The sequence below is a fragment of the Vicugna pacos genome, chromosome 15, assembly GCF_048564905.1.
Source record: "Vicugna pacos chromosome 15, VicPac4, whole genome shotgun sequence".
Taxonomy (NCBI): Eukaryota; Metazoa; Chordata; class Mammalia; order Artiodactyla; family Camelidae; genus Vicugna; species Vicugna pacos.
In genome coordinates, this window is record NC_133001.1 from 9,177,900 (window position 1) to 9,196,938 (window position 19,039).

At 49.4% G+C, this 19,039-nt stretch overlaps 1 non-coding gene across 1 annotated transcript in view; it reads left to right on the forward strand.

Moving 5' to 3' along the window:
• The window catches only part of LOC107033318 (uncharacterized), a 96,421-nt gene that overhangs the window by 69,584 nt on the left and 7,798 nt on the right, over positions 1 to 19,039 (forward strand). The window contains exons 8-10 of the transcript XR_012058908.1: positions 5 to 2,301; positions 2,432 to 2,577; positions 7,649 to 7,731. This is a non-coding gene — a transcript (uncharacterized protein). The remainder of the gene's footprint in view (positions 1 to 4; positions 2,302 to 2,431; positions 2,578 to 7,648; positions 7,732 to 19,039) is intronic.

The window sequence follows — 19,039 nt, forward strand, 5'->3', positions numbered from 1 at the left end:
TCAGAAAGAATATTCGTGGGAACCAGTGACTGGGTGAGTCGGGTGCTGTTGACCTGCTCCCGATTAGGGCTAGTCCTGGGTGTGAGGCGTGCTGTAATCTTGGGTTCGCCGGGCGAGTCTTCCCTCGTCTGCCTCATAGCCTGAAACCCCTCCATTACTGTTGCTGTCGGATTCCTTTGTTCACCAGTGTGAATTTGTGAGTAAATTCTTATCAGTCTGGAAGCATCCTGATAGACGCTCCCGATGTTCTGAAGGTGGATGTAGAGAAAGGACGCTGAGCTGGATGCTCCCTGAGGATGGGGTGAGGTGGGCCCTGGATGGGGTGGCCTGAATGACCAGAGGTCAGGGCAAAGCTGCTGGGATTTGGGTTGAGGGGGGCAGTGGGGAGGTGGGCTTGGAAGACAGATTCCAGCATTTACACTGCTTTGCCTGAAGATAATCCACTCACTGAGACAGGGCCAGGTCTCTTTCTTCTGTAGCCTGTCCCCTTATGGCTCACTGGCCACCTGGCCCCCAGGTCTGCTTCTGGGAGTCACTCTGGGTGACTGCAGGGGTGCTCCAGTAAGTGAGGGGACCTCAAAGAAAGGCCAGGTATTTCTGAGACAAAGATTATTTATTCCACAGCATCTGAGAAAGCGAACATTAAGTAGAAGGCAGTGGGGTTGGAGATATGTCACACCACCAGGAGGTTTCTGTATTAACAGTAGATTGTTATATAGTATGCATGCATAGCACATTACAGTCCTATTACTGATATTTGCAAATGCTATTTGATTACAAAATGATGAAACTTTCTCCCAATGGGAAGAATAACAATAATAAAGTAAAATAACAGTATCAAAAGTCTTTGGAAAGATTTCAGGGGTTTGCAGAGCCATTCACTGATGTGTCCCCAAGGCCAAAAGTGGACTGCCGTTTGGCCACATAGTGGTTCTAAGAAGCTGCCTAACGAAATTCTCTTTTTTTAAAGTAGGAATATAATGTGAAGGGGTAGAGAAAAACCACTGAAGCTTAAGCACTCTAAATAGTGGACAGTAGATTCTGATGATGAAATCACAAATAATTTTAATAGGGAGAAGAAGGGGCAGCACTAAAAGACAGATGAGCTTAGATTTTCAACAAACCTACGGTTTTTTCACGTGTACATGATACCTGAAGTGTGATACACCCATGTCAGAACGTCCAGAAGGACCGAAGTCCAGACTTAGTGGTGCTTGTAAAGGAATCCCAGCCAGCACGAAGTCTGCTTGTCTGCTTCCTTATTGGAGTTAAGAAGAGGAACAAGGCAAAGACAGGCCCTCTGCTACTGGGAAGCACCAAGTGTTCATGTCAAGAGAGAAAGAAAAAGTGCCCAATTCCAGTTGTTTCCAACTTTGCCTCCTTGAGAACAGTCCTCAAACTGGAGGGGAGTAGAAACAAACGTCAGATGGAGTGAAACGAGGCTCCCAACAGTAGAGATGTTAGCGGAACCCCCTTCCCTCCCGTGGCACAATCTACCTGTCCTTTCCCCCAAAATGGTCATCTAGGCTGACTCACGTCCCTGAATCGGCATTTCCAGGGAGAGGTGATTGAACCAGAGACAAATCCATTTATTATTAGTCCTAGATTTAAACAGAGATGAGGAAATTGAAACCTGTCTTGTTTATCAACTTTTAAGTTTTAAATCATGAAGACCCAAAAGGTAGGCTTCTTGAGGCTGAAGATGACACAGCTCTGGGAGGGACAAGTAAATGGCTTTGGGGTGACAAAGTCAGGATTCAAAACATCCTTGTTCGAATATATGTATGTATATGCACGACTGGGACATTGTGCTGTACACCAGAAATTGACACATTGTAATTGAACTTCAATTTTAAAAAAACAACAAAAAAGCCCCAAATAAACAAACAAACAAAAGACAATATTGTCAAGGTGAAAAAAAAGGAGGGGATTTTACAAGGGAAAATGTAATACTTTACATTTAGGTTAAACGGATTTCATCATCCAAGTCCATAATGGGGGTGCCTGAGATGGGCTTGTGGAGGGGCCCAAGGAGGCTGGTTTTCCACAGGCTCCGTGAAGACCAGGAGTGTGGGGCTCAGGAGAGCCCAGCCACACATCGGAGGTGCAGACCCAGGACAACGGAGGGGGTGCAGCCCACTTCCACTCTCTGCTCCTCAGAACGCGTGGAAGTCCAGCATGAGGTGCAGGCTCCTGGAGATTAGCCAAGAAGGAAATATCCAGGTGGGCCATCAGGAAGGAGGTGGTCTGGGGACAGAGGAGCAGGTGATGAGGCAGGGACTGTCGGCGTGGAGAAGAGAGGTGAGTCCAGATTCCTGAAGAGCTGCCTGAGCATGAAGGGGACAATTCTATGTATCCAGCGGGTAGGCCAAGTTAGAGGGAAGCAGGCCTGGTTCTTTCTGAGAAAGATGCCCTGTGTCTTCCCTGTCAGTGGAAGGTTTGTACAGCCGTGGGATGGCCTCCTGGCCAGAGACATCTCCAAGGGGACTGCAGGGCCTGCCCAGGAAGGAGGCCTGAGGACTCGAAAGTTCCTTCCTGAGATGTTTCTCTTGCCATGGATGAGGAGTCCACAGAGAGGTAAGCACCTCGGCCCAAGCACTTTGGAGTAAGTAGCTGTACACAGGCAAACTGAGGCACTGGGTTCAAGTCCTGCTTCTGTCACTATGTGACCTTTGGCAAGTTACTCTCTGCACTTTGGCCCCTTCATTAAAAATATGGATTATGGCAGTAGTACACACCTGCTAGGACTTCTGTGAGGTTTAAGCGAGTTAAAGCAAGACACTCAGAACTATGCTACACCGTGGTGAGGCCACGTGCTAGGTAGCTTCTGTGATTGTCCCCCCCCCCCCCCCCCGTGCTGTCGTCACCATCACCATCACTGACTGGTCACACAGGTACTGATCTCTGTGTGCCAGGGGAGTAGAGGTGAGTAGGTTGAATCCCTGCCTTCAAGAAGTCAAAGCCCAGTGTGGAAAGTGGATAACTGTCACATGTGGACGTGGGGTTTAGGGTAAGGTAGGGCATGGTCCTTGGGGAAGGGGTTGAGGGGCAGCAGACCGAACCTGTCTTCCTCTGAAACCAGTTCCTGAAACCATGACTTGGCTCCGAAAAACTTTCAGGCATCCCAGGGCTGCTGTCTTGTCAGTCCGTGCTCTCCCTGGCTGCTTGCTCTGGGTGTGGCTGTGCACGAGGTGCCCCTTCTGCACCCAAATCGAGCACTGGGACTGGCCAGGCTGGCATGGCAGGTCCAAGGGTGTAGAGGCGCCCCAGGGCCTCTTGGGCACAGCTGAGGCCCACAGACCCCATTCCTGTGCTTTGGGGCCCCAAACATTAAAGCTCCCTGTGCACCTGGCACTGCTGGGCGTCCTCTTGCAGTGCTGTGGCACATCATATCCCAGGAGACGGGTGGTGCCATTCATCCCCATTTTACAGCTCAGTAAACAGGCTGAGATGTTAAGTGTCTTACAAAGGGCAGAGCCAGGACTTGGAGCTAAGGTTTCTAAAGCCAAAATTGGGTGCCGTTTCCATATACCCCACCCTGGCCAAGATGAGAGGTGACTCAGCTGAGAACCCTGCCCTCGGGAGGAGATGGAGCCAGAGATCTGATAACTGACCACCCCGGCACAGGGAAAGGGCCAGAAGGGCTCTGAGAGCCCCACCCTTCCAGGGCTGTCTCCTGCTCCCCATATCCCTGCCTACTCATGGGATCCCCCTCACAAAGCCAGTGCCTGCCTGTGGAGTGCTCAGGGGACCCCTCCTACACAGTGGTCCCTGCCTGCTCACTCTTCATGGGAACATCTCTGCACCAGTGGTCATTTAGAGAGGGAAGGCAGTGGTTTAGGAAAAGACATGTTTTAAAGCAGTGGTGGCCTTTTCTTTTCCCTAAAGACCATTTTTTTAAAAGAACAGTTTTATTTTCACAACAAAATTAAGAGGAAAGTACAGAGATTTCCCATTGTACCCCCTCCCCCAACACATGCATAGCCTCCCTCATCATCAGCATCCCCCGTTGGATCCGTAACTGTTATAACTGGTGCCCCCCTTTTTTTTTTTGCCCCAGAGTTTTACCTGAACGTGCTTAAAACTGAAAACAGATACAAGGAACTATTCAGTGTGAAGAGAATGTGGGGGAACCTGAGCGTGGAGTCCTGTCTCTTGTCCCTCTCCTGCCACCCCACCCAGGTTCTGGGGAACCCGGATGTAGTTTATTTTATGACCCTTGCTCCGAGGTGGGGGAGTTAATGCCACTCTTTGTTAATGAGTCCTTCTCCAGATTGTGTCTCTAGAACTTAAGTTCCATGTGGCAGGTTTAAAAAAAAAAAGAATTATGGTAAAACATACATAACATAAAATTTATCATTTTACCCATTTTGGAGCGTACAATTCAGTGGCAGTAAGTGCATTCACGTTCTGCAACTCTCACCACCATCCATTTCCTGAACTTTTTCATCATCCCAAACTGAATCTCTGTACCCATTAAACAGCAACTCCCCATCTTCCCTCCCCGCAGACCCTGGCAACTACCATTCTGCTTTGTCTCTATGAATTTGTCTCTTCCAGGTACCCCATAAGTATAATCATGTAGTATTTGTCTCTTTGTGTCTGGCTAGTTACATTTAGTATAATGGCTTCAGGGTTCATCCATGTGGTAGCTTGTATCAGAATTTCCTTCCTTTTATGGTTGAATAATACTCCTTTGTATGTATATCCCACACAATTCTATGTTTAACCCTTCAAGGAATTGTCATACCATTTTCCACAAAGGATGCACCATTTTACATTCCCACCAACAATGTACAAGGGTTCCAGTTTATCCATAGCCTTGCCATTGTGACAGGGATCTTTTAGTATCTTATTCATGACTGTGTCCCTAGAGACTAGGACAGTGCCCAGCATGCAGTAGGCACTTAATGAATACTTGGGTTGGATGAATGGGAGGCTTTGGTCTCTAGGCAGCTGTACCAGGGAGTCCATGTACCTGTCAGCAGAACCTTCTCCTTCTAGTACCTGCTCAGCTCTAAGAGAATCGCTCTTTTGATGGGGTGAGTGATGTCTCGAGGGGCCCCCTGGTGTCAAGAGCTGCGTTAAAGAGGAAATGGTGGCACTGTGGAGGTCAGGGAATCGAACATGCTGGCTAGTAGCATGAGACTGTTATTTAAATCGTGGGTCTCCACCCATTTGTGGCCCATGAAACCAATTTTTAGGGGTGAAAAGCATTTATGAAAAATGAAATAGAGCACAAATGCCAGGGCATAGCATATGGAAGAAAGAGTATCATTTTGTGAAACTTTTTGCTTTTTGTGTGATGTTTTTGTACGTGTGTGATGGGTCACAAAGAGTTTGAAAAACACTTGCGTAGGGTGCGCAGCCTCTGCCTGAACAATTCTCATAACAGAGAGCTTACCACCTCACAAGGAAGCCCGCGCTGCTTGGGGTTCTGCTGTAACGCTGGAACATCCCTTTCTTAATGAGAAGAAACCATTCAGTATGTAAGATCTTTGCTTTGAGGCCCAACTATGTGCTAGGACCTGTAATAAGCATTGTTAGCTAAACTGCCCCCACTGCCACCTCTCCCGGGCCACAGTGGAGTTACCCGTGTCGGAAGCAGCCCAGCTGTGACTCCTGCCTGCAGGGCAGTGCCTTCTGCACTGTGTCTTTTGATTGGGATTCATATCAAACACACTTTTTCTCCAGGGAAGGCATCTGCATATGGGGACATCTGTGTCCCATTTGACAGGCAGGCGGGACTCCTTGGTTCCAGTCTCCACAGGTCTGGTCTAGAATGGCTGCTTCCTTCTCTGAGGTGTCCCCTGGGCTCCCCACATCTAATTTACCACATGCTGCATAGTCTGCGTTTTAAGTCTGGCCACGCCACACTTCCCCTCCAAGTCTGATGAAAATTCCGTCCAGCATTATTGTGTGATTGTGAGGCAGATGTGGAGAAACAAATGTACTTGCAGATTTATATTTCTTCTTTCTTCATGACTCCTGGGGTTAGTGTTACTAGCCGAGCCATGCCCAGACCTGGGTTCAGTGTCCTCCCAGCTTTCCTGCATCTCCCCTGCTACAGTCTTGTAACAGGTCTCATTGCTAAATTGTCTCCTCTTAGCTCTCAGGGCAGGAACTGTTGCATTCATCTTTCTGTCCTCAGGCTGGCACATGAAGTTTGTGCTCCATATGTTATTTGCTGAGTGGACGGAGGTGTGAATTTTAAACTTCTTGAAAGTGGAAACTGAATCTTTCCCTTTATCAGTGCCGCATCTCAGCCCAGCCCAGAGCTAAGCCCACAATAAAGCTGATAGGTTGGCCAATTGATAGGAGTGCTAGAGAGTTAATGGGAAAAGTTTCCCAGGTCAAACTGGATTTTGATTCTCAAGGAAATAAAGAATCCCAAAGGTTAGACTCTTCCAAATACCTGGAGTGCCTGTCAGTAGAGGGCAGGCCCTATGACATGTGAGCCGTGATCCTGGGCAACGGGAAGGTGGTGCCGTGACATGGGAAGAGCTGGGTAATAAAATGAGAAGGGCTTTGTGTGGACCAGTGGCGTTCAAGTGCCAGGAACTGAGGAGTCTGGTTAACTCAGCTCTCTAACCCCCAACATCCAAAACTGGGAGGACAGAGAGGGAAGAAAGGAAGGAGAGGGAGGGAGAGAGAGACCTTAGGCTTGGAAGCTAGATCAAACTAGACCTGAATCCCCTTTCCATCTCTTTTAATTATGGAATTCTAGACATGGTATTAATCTCTGAATCCTAGTTTCTGCGTTTGTGGAATGAGAATTAGACAATACATGTGACAGGCTGCACGCTGTTCTTGGCACATGGTAGGTGCTCAGTAAATAATGGGAATGATCAGTACCATTGCATCATGTTTGGCATGGGATGAGATGTGGAGTTGATAAGAAAGGGAAAGATTCAGAGTAGGTCCAGCTAACATAAGCCCCAAAAGGTTACCTATTAGAAGAATCCTAGCTCACAGCCTTGAAGAAAGTCTTGGCTCTGAGGCCTCAGGAAGGCCAGGGGAGTTGGGCCCGGGCTTTCAGGGACAGGAAGGCTGCCTTTGGGCAGAGGTGGTGCCAGCCTCCTCATGTTATCAACAGACAGAGTCCTAATGGCAGGTCTGGATCCTGGGCTGACAGTCCCAGTAGGAATCAAGGGAGGTGAAGGTCTCCCTCAGGAAAATAAGGTGCTGTGTCCAGATGAAGAGAGAGGGGATTGCCAGACAGGCAGGACTGTTGACCATTACACACAAGGATCCCGCCCACCCCTGCCTCCTACCTGAACCCTGGGGCTCAGTTAGGCCCCCTTGGTGAGCTCTCACGTGCAGAACTATGTAACTGCCGCTTCCACTCTGAAATTCCTCCACCAGTTTTTAATTTCAACACATTGTCTGCCCAGCCCACCCCAGCCTGGCCCTGAGCAGGAGGGTGGCATCTTTACTCAAAGGGCTGCCCTGCTCCAGGACCTCCTGTCTCCTCCTCGTCCCTCCCTGAGCGTCCCAGGCCCATCTCCTCACCTGCTCATTACAAAGTTCTGTACATCCTGCAGAAAAGAACCTCAGGCCGGTTTTTAATTTTTCATTTGCTTCTTCCTAGTTTTACATTTTTGGAATTGAGTTGTCTTTTGACTTTGCTCTTGGTCCCATCCTGCAGGAGATACATCTTTAGGAGGCTGCGTGGAGACCTTGGGTTTCCAGCAGAACAAGAGGCTCAGCCAGGACCAACCACGAACACAGGTATTGAGGTGGCTGAGTGTCCTTGAAGCCGAGCCCTCCGCGGGGCTGGGGCGGGGGGCGGTTGGAGGAGGGACGCATCGCTGGCTTTGCCAGCCCCTGCTGCTCCCCTTCTCCCTTTTCTGATCCCAGTAGTCTAGGGCAGCAATGTCATCACGCAGGATGTCTTAAAAGGCCTCCAGGCCTGAGATTTCATGGTGAGCAGCCTCAGGCCCGGTTAGGTTGAGAAGCAGACCTGCCTTCTCAGGACCAGGAAGGAAGTCAGTGTATGTGCCTTGATGTCCTTGTCCTCCCTCCGTCCCTGGGGGTTCCTGACGCCAGTGCCCTCACGCCCCACTGAGGCTGGTCCATTCCAGGAGGCACTGCTTGCTGTGAACCCTCCCCTTCCCTCTGCCTTTGGTAAAGTTCTCTCTCCTGTCTCCTTCCCGTTAAGCCAGCTTTATGTCCAGAAGCTCTGATCAGTTAATTCCCACACACATGGTAAATTTAAAATCCCAGAAAACTATTTTATAGGGGAGATTTAATGGAGTGTCAGTTGCAAAGGGTAACTCTAAGGAGCTCCTCATTGTGGGGCCTCTGGCTGGTTGGGGTAGCTCTAGAGCTGGAGGGAGGGGAAGAGGGAAGGAGGGTGAAGGAAGGAAGGCAGGCAGGAAAGAGGGAAGGACCACTGACTGGTGGGAAGGAAGGACCACTAACTGGTGGGAAGGAAGGAACTGATGGGGAGCGATTGTTGGTCACAGTCACCTTCTCAGGATTCTATCTGCCCTGTAAATAGATGGCTGCCTACTCTGCCTACAAAAGCCTGGCTTTGCTGGGGGCAGCTGGATTCTATCGGCCTGAGCATCATTTAAAAGTAAAGAAAACAACATTTTAAAAGGGAACTGTGAGAAGCAGTGAAATGTGGCATTTGGGCAGGGGAGTTTTTTTCCTTTCTCTTTCTTTTTCTTTTCTTTTCTTTTCTTTTCTTTTTTTGAGATATAATAATCCACAAACTTCGCCCTTCAAAGTGTCTAATTCAGTGGTTTTTAGGCTGTTCATAAGGCTGTGCAATGATCACTATCTAATTCCAAAACATCTTTAGCACCCCAGCCCATCAGCAGTCGCTCCCTATGCCCCAGCCCCTGGCAACCGCTAATCTACTTTCCGTCTCTAGGGATGCACTTATTCTCAGCACTTTATATGAACAGAATCTTACCATGTGTCCTTTGAGGTCTGGTGTCTTTCACTTAACAATGTTTTCAAGGTTCATGGTGTAGCGCACATTAATACTTCATTCTTATTTATTGCAGAATAATATTCCATTGGATGAATATACCACATGTCATTTATCCTGCTAGACATGTGGATTGTGTCCATTTTGAGGCCGTTGTAAATAATATTGCTCTGAACATTCACATACAAGTTTTTTTTGCAGACATATGTTTTCAGTTCTCTTGAGTGTGTACCTCATAGTGGAATTGCTGGGTCATACGGTAATTCTGTGTTTAAATTTTTGAGGAACTGCCATGGGTTGGGGATTTTTCATACCTTTTTCCCCCCTGATTATAAATATAACATATGTTCATTGTAGAAAATTTAGAAGATATATAAATGATAAATAAAGAAGAAAATAACAATTCACTCTAATTATGTGACTCAGTAGTAACTACTTTTAGTATATTGGTGTATTTTCTTCTTGTCTTGCTTATGTTCGTTGTTTTAAAAATTGTATTGGCTTAAAATGTATAGTTTTGTGTCCTAATTCTTTCCCTTCACCTTCTATTGTAAGCATTTTCCGTGTCAATACATATTACTGTAATGTGAGTCTTTCTGACCACATTCTGTCATCATTGGCTACACCATAACTTCTTTAATCAATGTGCTGTTCTTGAACATGTAGATAATTGCCACAGTCCTGTGATCACCGCAAGTGGTGCAATATCCTTGTACATAAATGTCCATCTACATCTCTGATAAGTTTTGAAATAAAATCTTAGAAGTGAAATTCTGGGTAAAAGAAATTCTGGGTGAAACATTAAAAAAAAAGCTTTCATTTTGAAGTGATTTTAGATTTGCAGAAAAGTGAAGATAGAACAGCGAGTTTCCATACACCCTTCACCCAGCTTCCTCTGCTGTTGGTGTCTTACCCACCAGAGTATATTTGTCAAAACTAATTTAACTAATTTAGGTATGCAGTTACCTAAACTCCAGACTTTATTTGGCTTTCGCCAGTTTTCTGTCTGTTTTCCGTGCGGTGGAAAATTTAAGATACCATGTTGTATTTAGGAAGTGAATACTTGTAAGGCTTTTGGGGTGTGTGTTGGGGGTGTGTGTGTGTAGAAAAGTTGTATCAATTTATGTTCACACCAATAACATGGATGGAAAAAGACTTTGCCAACCTAATAGACATAACAACAAAAACAGTAACGTAAATTCAGCAGGCATTTCTCCCTCCCTCCCTTCCTCCCTCCTTTCTTTCTTTCCTTTCTTTCTTGCTTGCTTTGTTGCTTGCTTGCTTTCTTGCTTGCTTTTCTTTCCTTTCTTTCGTAAATGAAAGTACTGAAGATTGAACCCAGGACCTCGTGCATGTAAAGCATGAACTCTACCACTGAGCTATACCCTCCCCACTAGCAGGCATTTATTTGCTAGTGTGTTTACAGATTTTCTCATGTTTGGTGGCCAGTTGTACTTTTTGTTTTGGTTTCCCAGTCAGCAGTAGGGGTTTTTGTTAATGTCTAGGCCCTTAGCTTCCATCCAAGTTGACATACTACCAGGTCAGGTGAGTGTCTAGAAAGTCATCATTGCATCCTGCCAGGTCACTAAGGCAGGGGCCTCCAGGAAGGGCAGGCCTGCCCAGATGCTCCCTGCAAGCCTGTTTCTCCCTCGGAGGCCTGGCCTGGGCTGTGGGACCCTAGTAACAATGAAGTGTGCTCTCTGAGAGCAGGCTCAGCTGGCAGCAAGGGGTCAGCTGCGTACAGAGACCAGTGCAGGGTGGGCAGTGACAGGTTGTAAAGACCACTGTCTTGGAGTCGGGAGAATTGAGGCTTCCTCCTACTGTTACTATTTAATGTGAACTTGAGCAAATCCGGTCCATTTAATAGAGCTCTGTTTTTTTCATCTGGTTAACAGGCGGAATCTCAGGGGCTGAATGGACGATTGTGAAAGCACTTTGTAAAGCCCTGTACAAATGAGTGATATGGTCAGAGGGAACCATGTCGCAAAGGGGAAGGAGCAGTGACTTGTGTGGACAGTATGACTCTCCATCCAACACCCTCCTGAGATCAGCTCAGTTCCAACCCTTAGCTCCCATCTGGCCAGCCAGGAAGGAAATTCCATCTTGGTCATTAAAGGCCTCCTCCTGGTAAGGGTCACCCCAGAACCCAGGAGGCTCATGGTGCTGCCCAGGAAAGGGGCCTTCTATGAGCTGTCCAGTTGCATGGGCCCTGTGCTCTGATTCTGCCTCCAGGCCGCAGTTGAGACTTCTGTGCCCAGTGCTGGCTTCCATCTGGTCCTGAAGCTCAGAGGACAGATCCAAGACCCTCTTGGGATAGGAAGGGAAAGGAAGAACGCAGCTATCTAAACACAGGTTAATATCTGAGAAAATAATCTGGCCACACTGAGAAGAAATTAGAAGTTATTATGTCCTCTTGTCCAAATACTGTTACAAACTTACAGTGTGACCTCTAGCATGTCACTCATTGTCTCTGAGACTGTTTCCCACTAAGGGGGTGGGTTTCATAACCTCTACAGCAGCCCACGGGCACTCCCCATCCTAGAGCCTGCCCCTGCTTGGGGCGGCAAGGTGTTCCTGGCCTTTCCCAGTCCCGGGCACGTGACCTGACCAGGCCCGCTTCAGCAGCGTGGCTGGCAGACTGTCCCTGAGGCCTGCTGTTGCTCTGATCTGTGAGGGTTCGCAGCTCTGTGTAATCATCACCATAAATAAGAGCTAGCTCTGGGTTGCCCAGTGCTCTCGGTACATTATTTCATTTAATTTGCATAACCGCTTGTTGAGATGGTCCTGTTTTTCATTTTATAAGAGAGGAAACAGAGGCCAGGTAGCTTTCCCAGAGCCCGCGTGGTGGGTGAGGGGCGGAGCTGGTCTCCCCACCCCCCCCATGCTGAGCTTTCCAGCCACTGGGTTGTCTCCCCTCCGGGGCAGAGGGAACCTGGGAACAGAACATCCTGGTGTGCACATGTGGCCATGCCCAGAACTAGTCTGGGAAGACCCTCCCTGAGGAGACTCTGAGGTCCTCACGTCCCCCTGAGTCCTGAAGAGATGGGTAGAGGGTATTGGGAGGGGCATGAGACCCCCCGAGGATGAAGCTTCTCCAAGGGCAACAGCAGGCATCTCAGAGTTCTGGGGTCTCTGCCGGGACAGAAGGCCCAGGACCCCGCGTGCACGCCCGTCTTCCGGAGGGCTGTCCTTTCTCCACCTGTGTTCATGCATGGGTGATCCGAGAGTACGTCACCCACCTCCTCCCTGGCCTCGGCTAGGGCAATGTCTGGGTTTGCATCCAGTCACTGGGCAGACACATGTCACTGTCATCATGCACCCACAAGGGCAGGGCCCACATCCAGGGCTCACCGCCTGGAGGCAGGCCTAAGGCAGCCTGGAGTGGTGCCGTGACACAGCAAGCCCCCGCTAGTGATTCTGTCACATGGGTCCCTCCACTGCCCCCCCAGAGTTACTTCTACTAATTTCCACCCCCCACCCCGCTTCACCCCCTGGGCTGAAAAATTCGTTGTTGAAAAAGAAAATCTCTAAGACCTTCTGATCCTCCGAGGATGCATTCTGTCCAACTTCCTGATGAACTTGTTGGGAAATGGTACCTTATTTATCCAAATCTTAAGTCAGGTTTGGGGTTATATTGACTCAAAATCATGCTGGGCCATTTCTTTCCATTTGTACTTATTAAGCCCTTCCTAGGCAGTTCTGGGCGAGGTACTGTGAGTGCAGTAGGAGCTCTAGAGGCCAGCCTTCATTTTACAGGTGGAGAGACATACAGAGTTGCCCAGAGATACTAAGGAGCTCACCCAAAGTCACACAGCGACTTAGGGGCCGTCATGGGTTTGGAACTTGAGGTTCCTGCCTTTCGGCTGTGTGATCTTTCAACAGCATCTTGCACAACTTCCAGTGTAGACGGAGGAGCAGGAATGGCAGCCCTGGGACAATTGCAGAACTCTCAGAGGGGAGCAGAGTTCCCCTTGTTGGTGATTTCCCACCCACAGTGGGTTTGTTGCCAGTGTCTTTACGTTGTTTACTTATATACGCTTGTCTGGGGATTGTCATTTTCTTTTGAGACACTGGGAAATCCCGTAACTGAAAAAAACAAAAAATCAGGGAGGGGGAAGGTATGGCTCAAGTGGTAGAGTGTATTCTTGGCACCCAAGAGGTCCTGGGTTCAATCCCCAGTACCTCCTCAAAGCAGAAATCAGTGAAGAAACCTGATTACCTCCCCCTCATAAAAAAAAAAGTCAGTGAAATTGAATTCCTACCTTTTTGCCCAGTTTGTGCTTCTTCAGTGTGTGTGTGTTTCCTACCCTAGCACTTTCTGTGTCCAGACAGTTTCACATAGATTGATCTGGGTGAGGGCTCTCTGTGTGTGCTTTGCACGGGGTGCAGGGACAGAGGCAGAGCAAGGTGGGAATGAAGCGTAGGGAAGGGGCAGCTGGCGCCCGGGTGGAAAGGAGGCAACAGGCCGTCTCATTGACTGGGACGCTCTGAACCTGCAGGGAGGAGGAGGGCTGCCACGCTTGTCCATTGGTGGGGTGAGTAAGGCTCTCCCGACAAAGGGAAAGAGGCTGGTAAAGGGCTTTCTCACCCTAGAAGTGTTCAGGTTTTGAAGGCTCTTGACTCAGTGTCAACGTCATTCTTTCATTCACTCAAATAATTCTGGAGGGCATTCAACAAGTAATGGTCTAAAGTCACCTCTGTGCGAAGCCCTGGTGTCAAGTTCCAAGAAGGTTGTGCCTTAGTTCTCTTCTGTCCTCGCTTGGAGAGAATCAGTCTCCTCTGGGCCCCGTGGCCTGCCTGATCCTACTCAGCCTCAAGGGCTTTGGAGTGACTTCTGGCTGGGCCTGGGCCTCCGCGGGTCGGGTTTGGGGTGAAGGCTGCATCACCGAGGTCAGGCTGGAGGGAGCGAGGTGCTGGGGGCTGGGCCTGCTTCCAAGGAGAAGCACCACTGCAGCTCCTCTGGGAGCAGGGTTTGGAGGATCATGGGTTTCCACCCCTCCCTGACTTACACCAGACTTTTTTCAGAGAAGATGAAAACAACCAGGCCCACCATCTAGAAATGAAACCAGATTTGGATCTCCTGAGAGATCAGAACAGAGTGTAAAATGAAAGGCAGGGGACCTTGGCACAGGCTGGGGTGCCCACCTCAGAGGTCACCATCCTGAATTGGGCCTCACAGTGGAGAGAGACAGGCCAGGCAGAGCCAAGGGTGGATCTCCTTCCTAACTCCTATCTCTCTGGAGCTGAGTCGGACGGATTTTTATCTTGCTTATTTTGACCTTCCATGAGGCAACAACTGGAGGTGGGGAAAAGAACAGAGCAACAAGCACCCTGGTTCTTCTTTTGGCCCCTTTAGCAACTTCCTGTAGTTTTTGAGCAAGACAGGTATAATCCAAGGCCTTGAGGTGCGCAGTCCCAGCATATGCCGTGGCCCCAAGATCATCTAGAAGTTGAGCCTAGTCATGGGCAAATTGACTGCCTGGGGGGAAAGGGTGGATGTTAAATATGCTGCCTTGGCCGGGCCCTTCAGTCATTCAGCAGCTAATTTTGGGCACCTGCTTTGTGCCTTGCACAGTGGGGAGCCTTCGAGCTCACGTCTCCTTCATACTCCACTCCTTTCCCCTTTGTCACACAGCAAGGCCCACCTTTCACCAGCGAGGACACGGCACCACGGGAGAAAGCCACAGACTTGGCTTTTGTCTCTGAGTGAAGTGTGTGGCAAATTCAAATGTATCTGCTACAGAGTCTTTCCTCAAGTAATTCTGGGTGCTTTCCAAACTTAGCAATTCCCTAAAGGATGGGGGAGGAGGCAGGGGCGCTTTCCCGGGAAAGGGACAGCGTGGGCAAAGGCCCTGTGGTGAAAGGGAACAAGAGTTCTTTGAAAACCCAGGAGAAGGCAATGTGACAAGGAAGGGGAGTTTGCAGGCTGGGCTCTGCTGGGCCAGTGGGGCCTCTCTGTGAGCCTCCTCTTGATCCCCCTGCTTCACCCAGGACTCCCCATTTTCCCCTCAGATCTCAGCCCAGGCATCAGGTGCTAGAAATAGAAAGCCTTTCCTGAGTGCCTGGAGGCAGTCAAGTCCTCTGTTAAATGCCCTCTTGTACTTCCCCTGTGGACCCTGGTGTCTCCTCAAAGGGAGCTCTGCCCTTCAGGGACTGGGGCTTCTCAGCCTTCTGTGGCCTCTGGCTGAGGTGGATCCTCCTTCCTCCTGTCCGAGGGTCAAGCTTTAGCCTGGAACTGTCCCGGAGGGGCGTTGGTGGGAGCTGTCAGGCATGTGACCGGGCCTGTGCTGTGCCGGAGGGTTAGCCCTGCACCAGGAGCTTGGGGCTGTCAGACACAGGGTTGCAGGGCTGCTGGCTGACGGGGGATGTGGCAGGACTGAAAACATGCCATCAGCTGTGACCCCATATCCTGAAACAGTCCTGCCTCATGGCTCTGTGCCCTCCTCAGCCACCCAACATTGTCATTACCTAGAACTGTTCCACCTCTGCTCTTAAACAATTCCAGAGTCCCCACTATCTGATCCCAGCCTTTTTCCTTCCAGAGTTTTCATCCATGACTCCCACCCCTGTCCTTGACCTCATGGAGTTCCCCTGCATCCCCGCCCCAGCCCATCCTCACCTCCCACTCCCGAAGGCCCAGACCCTCTACATCACATCAGATACCCCCTTCCCCAGGCCTGCTCCCCCGCCCACAACTCCTGTGTCCTTCCAGTGCCCCTGACCAGGCTAGGCATCCTAGCTCCAAGTCAGACCAACCTCCTGCCTCCCTCATCTCCCCCACGGGGGTACTAGACCCCTACAGAACCTCCAATCTCAGCCCCACCTGGAGCAGCCGGCCTTTCCCTTTCCCCTAGAGCTGCTCCAGGCCTTCTCCACTGCCCTCCACCTGTGACCTCTCCACCGCACTTCTGGCAGACAATCCCTCATCTCTGAGAAATCAGAGGTCGCCAGATGGGGCGCCCCCACTGTGGCCGTCATGGAGGCTGCTCAGTCCTCCCTGCCAGGGGCAACCTTGAGGGTTGGGGCGGCAGCTGTGGCCAGTGCTCATGGAGGCAGGGCTATGAGGGCCTCCCGGCTTCTGCCCCAAATGTGAGGCTCCGCCCGCCATCATCCTGCCCGCTCCCGCTGCTCCTGCCCCCTCTTTTTCACAGGGGTTGCTTCCCACTAGATTTCTTCATTTCTAACTCCATTTGGCATCTGTTTCCCAGGGCACCCGGCCTGATACACCACCTTTCTGACTTGCCATCCGTGTGTTTACCCCTCGTGTTTCCCACCCGTCCTTCTCACGTGGCTGCGGGAGAGGCAGCTTCCTGCCCGCCCCAGTCTAGCCCTTCCAGCGGGGCTGTGGACCCACTGCCTTGTTCTCTCTCTGGCCTTGTGCTCCTGGAGCCAGCATCCCATCTTCCCAACATTCTTCCCTCCGCTGCCCTGCACTTGTCCTCACCAGTGGCCTTCCTTCACTCAGTGTCACCAGGGCCACCAAGTCGCCAAAACCCTCAGCTGCATCTCCATCTTTCTCAGCCTTGACCTGTGCTAAGCTCTCCTCCCTGAACTGCACCCCCCCCCCCACCGTCTCTTGTCTTCCTCACTCCCTTCCCTACCCCAACTCTCGCCTCCTGCCTCTCTCACTGCTTCTCTGTCTCCCGGCCTCGGCCACCCTGTGGATGCTGGGATCCCCGGGCCTGGAGTAGGATCCCTTCTCTCCTCAGCCAACTCCCTCCCTCCACGGGGCGACAGTTCCCAAATACTGACTTGCTGACAACACCCAGTTAGGACTTTTCCTGAAGTCCAGATTGCAATGTCCAGCTGACAAGGGGACTTTTCCACTTGGGTATATATACCATGTGTCCCGCCAATCCAGCATGTCCCAGGATGAATTCAGTCACCCAGCAAAGCCATTCCTCTGGGGTCTCCACTCCAGAGAGTGCCACCACCATCCTCCAAGTCACCCAGGCCAGAAACTGGGGCAGCCCCCTCCGTCTTCCCTTCCATGTGGTCACCAGGTAACTACCCATTTGACTCCTACACTCCCAGTCTGTCTGCTCCTCTCCTCGGCACCGTCCCTGAACGTAGCCTTCAGCATTTCTTGATTGCACTGCTGATTCCGTCACTTAACCCAGTCTTGAGTCTTACTCTGTATCTTTCCGTTACATTTCTCAAATTGATCCTTGAAAGGCCTGTGATTCTGGACAGGGAAGACTTTCATTGCTTCCTTCACCACTGCCATGATCACCATTTATCAAGCTTTCTGCATGTGCCAATTAAAATCCCTCTGGATCTTATCTTCCCTTCCTTTGTGGGCTTCTCTCTCTCTCTCTATTTCTTTCATATTGTGCTTAGCCTTTTTTTTAAAATTAAAGTATAGTCAATTTACAGTGTTGTGTCAATTTCTGGTGTACAGCATAATAGTTCAGTCATACATATACATACATATATTCATTTTCATACTCTTTTTACCATAAGTTACTGCAAAATATCGAATATAGTTCCCCATGCTATACAGTATAAACTTACTGTTCATCTATTTTATATATAGTAGTTAGTATCTGCAAATCTCGGACTCTCAGTTCATCTCTTCCCACCTCTTCCTCCTCGGTAACCATAAGTTTGTTTTCTATGTCTGTGAGTCTGTTTCTGTTTTGTAAATAAGTTCATTTGTCTTTTTTGTTTTCTCAGTTTTCTTAGGTAAAATTGATACAGTTTGAGTGCACATATACAATATACTGCATGTGAATACATATATACAGTATATTGCATATTTTAAAAATTTACATATTTGTACTGTTCATTGTTTCTAAGAACAGTTTAGAGCTTTAGCTTTTTAAATGTACATAGTTATCAAAGGAATAAAGCACCACAAAATAAGAACCAACAGAATGTAATAATCCAATCATAACGGACAGTCAAATGTGCTTACATATGTTCAAGAAATCAGTCATCTAAGTTATAAATAATAAGTAGCTTACCTGTATCTTGTTTTTTTAGATTCCACATACACATGACGTCATATGGTATTTTTCTTTCGCTTTCTGGTTTACTTCACTTAGAATGACAGTCTCCATGTCCATCCATGTTACTGCAAATGGCATTATTTTATTATTTGTAGGCTTCTCTTGACCGTACAGGGCTAGCCACACTGAATCACATATAGCTCCCAACACATCCTGCAGTCTCATGCCACAGGGCCTTTGCACCTGCCTCCTTCCTGGAATGCTCTCCCCCATCCCTTACCTGCTAACTCCTACCCATCTATCACAGCTCAGACCAAGGGCTATAATCCCCTGAAGGCTTAGCAAGGACGCTCCGCTTCTGCTCTTCCCCAGCATCCTCTGCAGAGCTCTATCTGCCAGGGCGCTGATTGCCTTGGTTTTGTTTCCCCTATAAGACTGAGCACTTGGTGAGAATCTGGCTCATTTTGGCGTCCCCAGCACCTAACACAGAATCTGGCACATAGCACTGAAGAGATATTAGTAATGAAAGAATGCTTAAATGAACAAATGAATGAATTCTGCTTGGTACGGGGTGCTCATGATGGAGATGGTATTTGAGGTGAGCCCGAAAGAATGACTAAGACTCTGTGAAACAAGATTGAATGGAGAAAGGCATTCCAGGGATAGGGCATGGCATGTGCAAGGCATGTTGGTTTGGGAGGGTGGGATGCCTTAGGGGGGCCTCAGGTGGAACAGAGGTTAAGTGTGCAGAACATGCCAGAGAGGGATCTGGAGAGATGGGACAAGGGACAATGAGGACTGGGCTCTGGGAAGCCTGACTTTGCCCATTACAGACCAGGGCAGGATAGAATGAGTGGTTTGATGCCATGAGGAAGGTGGGCAGGAGGGGTGGGGCCAGGTCATGGGGGTCCAGGGAGAAGATGATGGGACTGTGATCCAGGGCAGGCCTGGGGACAGAGAGCAGGACCAAACTTGTGGGGGGTTTAGATGGCAGTGACCTGGTGCCAGAGAAGAAGGTGTGAGGGTTGCAGGATGGTGACTCTCTGGTTTCTGGCTTGGGTCCCTGGGTGGATGGTGAAGCCCTTCACCAAGATGGCAGCCCTGGAGAGGAGCAGGTTTGAGAGCAAGAAAAGGAGTTCAATTTTGC